Below are 10,471 nucleotides of genomic sequence, written 5' to 3'. Positions count from 1 at the left end.
AGGTCAGTCTGGGAGGGCTGTGAGGTCAGTGAGGGCAGGGCGGGCAGGCAAGGAGTGAGGGCAGGTGGGCAGTGAGGGCTAGTTGTGAGGTTGGTGAGGGTGGGCAGTGAGGGCAGGCAGGGAGTGAGGGCAGGGCAGGCGGGCTGTGAGGGCAGGCGGGCAGTGAGGGCAAGGCGGGCAGTGAGGGCAAGGCGGGCAGTGAGGGCAAGGTGGGCAGTGAGGGCAGCTGGGCAGTGAGGGCAGCTGGGCAGTGAGGGCAGCTGTCTTTCCATCTGGGCCTGTGTGGGGCACGGGATGGGCCTCCTCCTGGTGCTTTTTCAGGTGATGGTGGGATGGGCCTCAGCCGGCTGAATATGTCAGCAGAGAGTGGGCGGAGAGCAAAGTGGCAGGGCCTGATGTACCCCTCAGGGCATCTTTGGAATAAACAGTAGGGGTTTCTGTCTCTGTTTTAATAGCAAAATGAGTAATTTCAGAAAGATCACTGGAAATTTGGTCAGAGAGAGGTAAAAATTACTAGGCTTTAGACATCCCCTTGCCAACATGCCCTGTGTGGGTTTGTGGATGTGGGTCCTGGGGGTGATAGAGCTGAGCATTTGTCTTGAGTACTCTGCAGTGTGCTGGAAAAGCACAAAGCTCTAGAAGAGTTTAAAAGCTTAGTTTCATGCCAGCGACTGAGTGATGAAATAGATACTGTGAAATGATTTCTTCTGTTGAGGACTGGACACGGAAAAGGAATGTGGGCAGCAGAAGAAAATACAGAAATAAGTGAATAGGAAATTTTTTGCCACAGGAAAATCTGTAAAGTGTTTTCCAGCCGTGTGACATTAGCTATGGAGAGGGGCATGTGAGATGATGGCTCACAAGGATTGTGTGGAAGAAGACATAATAGGTGTTCAGAGGAAAAATGTATTAAAGGGTAAAGCAGAGAAAATATTTGTGTAGTTCAAACCATGTGGATTTGGGACCAGTGAAGTTCTGTATCCTTGTCCAACAGTGACCCAGGGCCAGATGACCAGGAAATGGTGAGGTAATACCACATTGGCACTTCCTGGGAATGCTGTTTTGCTTCCAGCTGAGCATGGCATAGAACATGGTCCTCCTTCTCAGTAACTTCATTCTAATAAGGCCTGTTGAACTATTCTTCAAAGGTCAGGTGGACAGTGGGAAGTTCTGTTTTCTTCCTGGAATAAACAAAGGCAGACTGGGAAAACTGATAAGAAGGAGAAGCTACTTTGATAATGATCTGTTCTGGCAGCAGTGAGATGGCCATGGCCTCCATTCTGCAGAAGGTGAAAAACTACAGAGACTTAAAAAGGATGTGGAAGAAGAAGAATCAGACCTTTTTGAGAAACGCTTCCTGTTCCTTGATCAAAGTAAAAAGAACCTGGGAAATAATGGTATTAGCCAATTAGAGTGTTCAGGGCCTTTGTAGGACACTGGGGTAAAGTCTGAATAAGATTGGATGTCTGTAGGCTTCCTCTCATTAAGAGGGTTCTTCATGGTAGACAATGTAAAAGGGTTGGTGTATTATGCCAAAGTGGCCATTAGCTGTTTCAAAGCCAGAAAAGTTTCAGAAGAATAAGATCTTAAATATTTATAAAGTTCTAATTCATTAAATGAAATACCATCTTCCATAGTCCACTCAAATCTTATGGAAATTTAAGTGAGCTTCTTAAGGGTCTTCCCCTAACACATGGGGAAAAATAAATATTTTATCACTACTTCATGCTGAAGGAAGTATGGCAGAGGAATGCTATGCCCAGCAATAACTGCTGATATTTAAAATCACATTTTCTTAATGTTCAGCATAGTTCACCCCAGTTATGGTGGACAAGGAAAAGCTGATCATTGATTTGAAAATTCACAGGTGTCAAGATACTTCTAAATTGATTGTGGTATGAATGTAGGCAGCTTCTAGCCAAAGGATCTTGTCATGCTCTAGAGTTCATTCACATCCATCTTTCTTGCATGTTAACTGAACAAGAAGTTATTACAGTCAAATGGTTACATGGAAATTACAATAGCACTGACTTCTTGTTCAGTTATCAGTATCTTTCATTTCCACGCAAAAGTCCTCTGAGAGCACCTAGAATGATAGCCCTGAAAAATTCTAGATATGAGTAATATTTTGCTATACTGCACATAACAGCATTAGTCATAGTGCACATTTATAAAGTTCTAATTCATTAAATGAAATACCATCTTCCATAGTCCACTTTCATGTTAAAGAAAGAAAAGATGAAAATGAAAAAGCCAAAATCATGGATACACAAGGTGAATAACATGACCCCTTCAAGAATATTGAAGAGAAATTTAAAATGCTTGTAGCCATGGAAGATACAGGTAATGTATGTATTGGAACATGTTCATGTCAGGAACAAACAGCCAAACCTGGTGTTTGGTAAGGCCATTGCTAGATGTGGAGTGGTGAGGTGTACGATAGAAAAGGTAAGTCTAAAGGATATTTGGTTTTTAAACATCCCATGTATGTTGTTTGGATTCAGTAATAGAGGGTAATGGTCTGTAGCAAGGGAAAGCATTGCTCAACGCTCAGTTTCATGCAATAGAACTTTATAATTTCCACCCAGGAGTCTTAAGAATAACTGGCTAAGGAGTATGTGAAATGGTCCTGTTCATTTTTAACACACCTTGGGATTTGCCAGCTAGTGGATATTGCCAAGGATGTTGTTCTACTTAAAATGCATTGAGAGGACAGCTCAAAAAAGTTAGATCTTACCAGATAAAAATGAATAGTTTTTTCATAAGTTAAAATATCAATCTGTTGGATGTATAGTATTTACACCGGTTTTTTTTTTTCTTGAAGTTTGCTGAAATTATCATGCTGAAGTGAAAAATAAATATTTTATTTATTTATTCAGAGGAGGACTACATCATCATTTTAGATACTAGTGGGAGCCTTCTGTGTAGTACAGTGTCAGGTACTTTACTGTGACCTTAGAACTTAGTGGGAAATGAATAATCATACACAAATAAGTACTGTTCTTGTCCTGTGACTCAGTGTTTTGGAGTGCTTGTGTCTTTTCAGGAGGAATATGGAAATTTCAGAGAGATTTTAGAGGAGGACTAAAAATTGATTGTGAAGATGCAGAACAAATTTCAGGATGTGAGACCTTAGTGTGTCCAGAGTAGGAAGTGGATTAGGAAATGTCTTCTCATTGAACCACAGTGATGCCTGAATTATTTTGGAGTTTAGATGCATCTTATCTGAGTTCTCAATTTTGCTTGCAGTTTCAAATTCAATACAGCTGTTTCTCAGCCAGTAAATCTTCTGATGCTATGAAGTTCATCCACATTAGCAACCTGTTTCATGTGCCTGTGTCTCTACACATCGATCAAAGGTTAATTAGCACTACAACCAAGCAGAGAACTGCAAAACATACTATTGCTAACTGATTGGCTGGTTCATGTCTTAGCATATGGCTAGTCTTACTACATGAAGTTCACCATGGGCTAGCAAATCTGTCTATGGTGCAACAAGAGAAAAGCAAATGAATGAAAAAAAAAGATAACACAACTCCCCATCCCCTGATACTTGGACTCTATTTAAGCTAATTATACAAGCTAGAGCTGCCAATCAAGTGTTTTGCTGTTTTGCTATACTGCTTCATTTTATTGGCTTTTTGTGGGGCCAGACCCCTGGCACTTGAGTAGCAAGGTGTTCTGCAGGGCAGTTGAAATGGTTTGAGTTGTACAAGTTCTGTGCTAAAGCCATCTTGAAGACTGTCGAAAAAGCAATGGGACATAGGGGCCAACACAACACACTTCCTCTGTCCTTCTGCATTGGCCCCAGTGACTGAGATAAACTGTGCAAAAAAAGTGTTACATTTTCATTCAAGGCAGGTCATTTGACCTATTGCATCTGTTCAGTTGACAAATTCATGAGTGGTATATCTGGTGCCTACTTATTTAATTTTGAGGATGTATTACATGCAGTTTCTTAGACCAAAGGTGGACTCTGACCAAGCTCTGAGCTTCTCTTTTCTGTGAGAGGCATCTCCCTGGATCCTGATACCTGTTGATAGAAATCCAACACACTCCAATTCCTGAGATTCCCAAATGCATATTATATCTTAGGGCCTTGGGAATTGCCTTATGTTGGGGTGTTACTGGTGTTGGCAAACCTCCCAGTTTTGCTCTTTGTACCTTACAGAACCTTAGCAGTGAAAGAAATAGATTTGGTCTAGGGAAGTTGAATGTTAAATCCTTACAACAAGGTTGCAAAGTTGTGACAGGAATAAAACCATAAGAAAATGCAACTGTAGAGCAAATATGAGACTGAGCTTCTGTCTTGGGATCTTTCAGGCCACCACAGACATTCAAGAGAAAGACTTAGCATCCCTTTACCTACTGTGGGGGTCCCATTTAGAGTCATAGAACAGCCCAGGTTGGAAGGGACCTTGAAAGACCACCTAGTCCAACATTTCATGGGAAAGGGAGCATAGATAAGATTATCTAGTTCCCTGTCCAATTGCATCTTGAAAACCTCCAGTGGTGGAGACTACCACTTTCCTGGGAAGGTTGTTTCAGTTAGTGATCTCACTGCAAAAATGTCTTTCTAATATCAAGATGTTTCTTGATATATTACTGCCTTTTATTTTCTGACTTTTAATTTTCTGCCTTTGAATTTCTTTGCTCATCAAGCTCATAGTCTTGTATTGTGGAATTTTCAAGATTCTCACAATGTTCTTTATGCTTTACAATGACTATTTTTACAGGATTTATTAATTTTGCATCATATTCCATGTTTTTCATGGAGACCATGCATGTCACAATTATTTAAATTACAAACTTGATATTCAGAGCACATTTTTTGGGTCAGTTTCAGGGGCCTTTATAACCACATTTAACCTAGAAGCTCTTTTTCTTTCTTTTAGGATTGCAATTCAGATCTTATCCTGGCTTGCTCTGTGACTTCCTACTTTGTTTCTATTCTTGGGCACTTTGTCGGCTTCTTTCTCACCCAACCCATCCCCTCCAAGAATAGTCAGCTATATATCTTGCCTTATGTAATTCAAATTCACAGTCTTGCATTTGCCTTTCTTTTTGTCATATACCTATATTTTAGGAATCAGAAACCCATGTTGTTTCTTAGGTTTATCTTAAAATGCAGCCTAGTAGTTTACTTCATTGGTCACAACAACATTTAGTTCTGCCAGAAACTGAGGTTCTTTGAAGCAGACATACTCATTCAAGAATTGAGAGTGGGATTATTTATTTATGGTACAGAATTTTTGTTCAGGGGTGAGAATGTGCAAAAATTAGGATGGAAAAGAGTGAGTTTTGAGCATTTTAAAGCAAGGCAGGCAAAGAAGGAAATTCACCTAAGTCTTGCTGGCTGTTGCTTCTGCTTCAGTGGAGGTAAGGAGGCTGCTGGTCTTCAAAGACAGGGGGCAATAGTGCAGCTGCAAAGAGCTGAGGCAATGAAAGATGAAATGTTCTGTACTACAATAACCATTTTTGGTTCCAGTCAGTCCCAAACTATCTTTTGAGAGGATCAATGCTTATGTAATCCAAATTACAAACACATTTTCAGAAGTGACAAAAATTTTCACGTTCTTTATGATTCTGAAGCTTGTAATCTTCATACTTAGGGTGTTGCTATCTTAGTATGCTAACTATTTAAAAGCTACAGGGTTAGATTTTAAATGTTGTCTCTAGCTGTTAGCCTTAACTTCTGTATGTTGTTTGATAAAGTTGCCAAACTCTCAAGCACTTCATCTAAAATACTCTGATGAAAGAATCCAAATTTTCTTCTGAAATGTAAAATGAATCAAGTCAAGCAAAGAATATTAGTGACTTCTTACAAAACATCTTTCTTTACTGAGTATCTTCTCTCAATGCTAGTTTATTTAATTCTGATGCAATGTAATGCAACAATAGTGCAGTAAAAGTGCATTCTAAAACTCTTCTTGAAGGTAGCAGTTCTTGATGGATTGCCAGTACTGATGAATTTTAGTGGTTTAAATTACAGCATGAAAGTTTTCAGGAAAACTAGGACAGCTAGAAAAAAATTGCCTATCATTGTTTACAGTGTTTGTGGAAAAACTGCTAACTTAAACATTAGTCTGAGCTATAATAATAAATACTTTAAAATAAATTCTACTGTAGCCATGTGCTGTGACAGGGCTTTGGAAAGAAGAGTATTAGCACATCTATTTTACAGCCTATTTTTCAAAGATAAATTAGGAGCTATAGACAGGAATATGTACACCCAGAGGGTTTCAAGAACTGCAATGACTTGCAGAGATTTCAAAGAATAATGAGGGACTGAAAGATGTGGTCAATCCAATCTGGTTTGTTTATTGGTAAAAGACTTAAAAGTTTGTGAATACTTCCTGGGAGATCAGAAAGCTGTTAATAGTATGTCTTGATACAGTAGAGTATTACAAGATTCATGACCAGAAGTTAAAACAGGACAAATCCAGGCTACAAATAAATGTAGATTTTAGTTGATCAATTAAACAATGTAACCAAGGCAGCACCACCACTGGCAATTTTATAATAGATTGACTTTTTTTGAAAATATATATTCTACACTTCAGTGAGGACTTAAGCAGTCTTATGGCCTGTGTTGAGAAGAAGGAGGATCCTGAAGCAATCCCCTCTGACATGGTGTGGTGTGATTCTGTGAACCATTTCCCAGGTTTTCCTGTTCACCAACAGATGGAAAGAAACTCGAGTGAGAATGGAAGTGGCTCCATGGGAAAGCCAAAGAAGGGACAGTGGTTCTTGCTTTAAAAGGGAGCAAATAAAAAGCACCAGGGAAATTACTGAAGTTCAAGCGGATATTAATAAAACAGAGCAGACCAAGGTCAGATGGAAGTTCTGTGGAAAAGTTTTGGAGAGTATCTGAAATTGGGTTACTTGGATTTTTGATACTTAATTTATAAACAATTGAGTTGGATCAGCTGGTGACCTTCAGTTCCCATTACATCAACAGGGAGAAACAAACACAGCAAGGGTGGGACTCATCTGACCTAGTTAAGATGTCTGTCTTAGGATAAGATTATTGGCTTTAATGGGGTGGCTAGTTCAGACACAGCTGTCTAAATATTAGGTGCCTGTGTTATGACAGCCAAATCCCGTTCCAGTGTTAGAAGATTGAAGGGCAAGAAGGTCACAGACCAAGGACAGGGGAAAAAGGCTAAGGGAAAAACTCAAAGGACAGCTGAAGTTGCAAGGCTAAAGGGAAGGAGAAAGGACTACACTTGTAATTCAGTACTGGTCTGTGCTCCTCAGGGAACCTGGACTTGGGCGAGTAAATCACATACCTATTTACAAAGGACTTTGTACCAAGAGGGCTGTACTTCTGTAGTACCTTTAATGCAACTCTTACTTGGCCATCAGGAATGCTGTATGAGTAACTAATGATACTACAGAGATAGAGCCATATTAGGGTTAATAAAGGGAGAGGACAGGTTGGGGATTAGGAAGTGTGGGAGAAACAGTAAGGTTTCTGCAGCCCATAATGCCTGAAGAGGGCCTTTAGGGTAATTGTGTTCCTTACAATAGCTCTGAGACTTCTACAAACTGAAACAGTCTGCCTCTCCTTTGGTGCTCATTCCTTTGTCTTTGCTCTGAACCAGGATAGATAGGGAAGAGAAGGCAGGACCAGGAACAAATAAAACTGAGGAAGGCAAAGGAGTTGGAGCACTGCTCTCCCCAGCCATTAATTTGTTGCAGAAATAGAATATTAACTCACAGGATAAGGGAGCCACCTGATTTTGAAAAGCTCTATGAAAAAGCACAAAAATTCCTTTCCTTCCATTTCACTGAGTGTGGTTCCTGTTTATATTTTTAGGTATTCCTTTCTGAAAAAGGAAAGTGTAGTCTTCTAGCTGGATTTATTTACTTTCATTTTAAAAGGAATATTGTTTGGCAGTTTTGTTTTTCAACAGGAAATGGCAAATGTGCTGATTTGTTTAATGAAGTTGAGATTCACTGGAGGAGTCCAAATTCCTTTTTCTATTGCTCTCTATGGAACTGGATGTCTTTCAAAGATAAAATCTCAATAAAGGTAAACCATACAAGCAGGTATGACTGGAGGGCTGAGAATTTCTGTGCCTGTGTAGAGAAAACGTCTCAGGTGCTGTGGTACTTCATGCTTCCTAACAGTAGTGCTGGGAAGCTAATTTTTTGTCTTGTGCCATATATTAGAAGAAAAAGGAAGAAGAGGAGTTAGGATTTTGAATTAAAATGATGTTATTTTATTTTTGATCATTTGGCTCCTGCATAATGTACAAAAGCAGTACTTCTGACCTTTCTGAGAGTCCTGAATAATAAATCTTTGCAAAAATTAGGATGGTGAAGGAGTGTTGATGTGGGAGCATAGCTTCAGTCATCTACTTCTGCAACAGTTGCAATGTGGTGTGTAGATAAAATGATATTAATCTATTAAGACTATGGGCTGCTTTTTTTTTTCCCCCATGCACTGTTAAGGGTGACACAGATGGTGGTTCAATTTGCCTAAGTCAAGTAAACCCTGTCCTGCAGAACTGACCTGGGGCCTTGGAGCCCAAGATTGGTTGACTTAAAAAAAAAATTAAGTATTACTTTGAGGACTCTGTTTTACTCTAAATTGGGTCATATGATGGTACAGGGATCTGTTGGGAAGAGAAAAATTGATATCAGAAGCATAAAAACCTCAGTTCAGGAATTAACTATTACTGTATTTCACACGTTTTTTTTCTACTCCACTCTGATGGGCTTCATAGGCTTCATATTGTTACTTCTTTATTAAATGGTTTACAAGGAAGAATTCCTGCCCACTCCCCCAGGCATTTCCACTACTGATTACTTCTGTGGGAATGAGATATTGATTAGGTTAATGATTCTGTCTATTTCTGAGAAGTCTGTAAACACAGAAAAAAGATGACTCTTCTAGTTGCAGTAAATTGGGATACAGACACAGTTGGTCAAAATCTCCTTCAAATGGCATGAAAGACAAATGATAGAAGTCTAATACAAAAGTAGGGGAAATACAGCCCAACATGATGACCCTCCCTGCCCCTGGCCCCTAAGTAATCTTTTTGTTAAGAAGAAAAATTCAGGACAAAAGTAGTGCAAATATCACATTATATTGGTTTTATTTCTCCATGTTCAAGAAATACACAGAGGAGTAAAACATGTTTACTCTGAAAGAAATGCTGCCATTTTCTGTCCCTTTAGCAAGCATTTTCTGTGAACCAATTTGTCGTGGAAAACATTAGAGCCAGAATTGTATTTTGGTAGTAATTAATAAATCATTAAATATTTTCACAGTATCTCGATGAGCTGTTTTGAACCAAAGAAAATGCTGTTGATCATGGAAAGGGAACGAAGTTTTATTCCATGTGTGCTTTATCTAGTTTTATATTTTTTAGATAATTGCACTTGCTGTGTATCTGTGCCTGATTTAACTCCCCTTGCTGCTGTTGTTGCTGTATCTCTGACTGGAACAGACCATTAGTCTGCACAGAAAACCTCATGTACTTTCTTTCCAGATGACAAGCTCAGAGTTTTGCAATCTGTGGAAAGTTAATGCAAATACTGTGCTCCACTTCCTTCCTCACCAGAAGATTTTGAACTTCTGGTTTTAGTCTCTCATGTTTGACCAGGATATACAGCAAAAATAGGAGTCTCATCCCTGCTGTGATGAGTAGGATGAGGTGACAAAGAGACACAAAGAGAGGTGGGATATCCAAAGATGTAAAGTAAACACCACCTACCATGATGGAGAGAGGTTTCTATTCTCACTGCTTCAAATTTTTGTGCCTCCCAAGTCAAAATTCCTTTGTAGGGAAAGAGGCAAAAGAGGTCAGCAAGGAACCTTTATAGATGTTTCCTGTGCAACACATGAGTAGAGAAAGTTTTCTTGAAAATGTAATGGTAGCAGGATGTGAGACAAACAACTTATGGAATACCTAGGAAGAGCAATAATAGGCAGCAGGTGGTGAGAGAAATGTGGACTGGGGACCTGGTGGAGTCACCATCCCTGGAAGTATTTGAAACCGTGTAGATGAGGCACTTCAGGACATGCTAATACAGATAAATACATTTTATTTTATTGGGGTGGGATGTTGATGGTTGGATGTGGTGATCTTGGAGGCCTTTACAACCATGACATTGCTGTGAATTTGTGATTCTGTGATTACATTGCTTGCTGACATGATGACATGAAAAGACTTGTAAACCTAGTTGTGCTTATTTGCAAACCTGCTGTAACTGAGTCCAGCTTCCTTATGAAACCTGTGTCCTCTAACAGCACTGGATTTTGGATTTCTTTGGTTGTCCCCTAGTGTAGTGTGTGACAGTTAGACCTCTGTGTTAATTTCTGGTAGTTTTTAGCTCTTCATTACTGCTTTGTTAACCCTTCCTTCCTTTTAGTCACAGTCTTTGCTCTAAGTCATATCAGGTTACTGCTGCCACCATTGCTCCCTGCTTTGTGTGTTGAGACTTCTTTCAGTCAGAG

At 39.5% G+C, this 10,471-nt stretch overlaps 1 long non-coding RNA gene across 2 annotated transcripts; it reads left to right on the top strand.

Moving 5' to 3' along the window:
* Positions 1–34: 34 nt before the first annotated feature.
* On the top strand, positions 35–1,483 carry LOC139791448 (uncharacterized). 2 transcript variants are annotated; one of them, XR_011723927.1, is made up of 2 exons: positions 35–89; positions 995–1,483. It is a non-coding gene; the product is annotated as an uncharacterized lncRNA (long non-coding RNA). The 2 variants fall into 2 exon arrangements; XR_011723928.1 differs by lacking the exon at positions 35–89 and adding an exon at positions 241–321.
* The last annotated feature ends 8,988 nt before the right edge of the window (positions 1,484–10,471 follow it).

The sequence above is a fragment of the Heliangelus exortis genome, chromosome 1 (assembly GCF_036169615.1).
Source record: "Heliangelus exortis chromosome 1, bHelExo1.hap1, whole genome shotgun sequence".
Taxonomy (NCBI): Eukaryota; Metazoa; Chordata; class Aves; order Apodiformes; family Trochilidae; genus Heliangelus; species Heliangelus exortis.
This window is presented reverse-complemented; position numbering and strand designations above follow the sequence as displayed.